This window comes from Myotis lucifugus, unplaced genomic scaffold (genome assembly GCF_000147115.1).
Source record: "Myotis lucifugus unplaced genomic scaffold, Myoluc2.0 scaffold_19, whole genome shotgun sequence".
NCBI lineage: Eukaryota > Metazoa > Chordata > Mammalia > Chiroptera > Vespertilionidae > Myotis > Myotis lucifugus.
Window position 1 is genome coordinate 4,344,238 of NW_005871067.1, and position 633 is coordinate 4,344,870.

A 633-nucleotide genomic window follows, 5' to 3' on the forward strand; every position below is an offset into this window, starting at 1 on the left:
AATCAGGTCCCTCCTGTGTCCTAAGCACTGGTTTATAGTGGTCACAAGATAGACACAGTCCATGGAACTTAGTTTTTTGTATTCTGAAGTGATGAGAAGCCATTGCCTGAAATCTTGTGGTATCTCAGAGTTTTCTGACGATGGTGAAAGTGTGGTTAATAGCCGCTATTCGCTTTGCTTTAAGCAAGTGTTAGGAGCCACAACCAGGAATATCACAACTTTAGATAGTTGGATGCAACCACGTGCTGGGAATGCTGGGAATGGGGGGGGGCAATAATGGAGGGCCAGCAGGTTTGAGAGCTAATGACAATGTTTTCAGTGGACTTGATCATGACTCTAATTCAATCTAGAGTAGAGGTGGGGAAACTTCTTTCTGCCAAGGGCCATTGCGATATTTATAGCATCATTTTCAGGCCACACAAAATTATCAACTTAAAAATTAGCCTGCTATAGCACAATTTACAGTAGCTAAGATCTGGAAACAGCCTTAGTGCCCATCAGTAAATAAGTGGATAAAAAAGTTGTGGTTACATGTGTGCCATGGAATACTATGCGCAGTAAAAAGAAGAATCTCTTACACTTTGAGACAGCATGGAGGGACCTGGAGAGTATCAGGCTAATTGAAATAAGTCA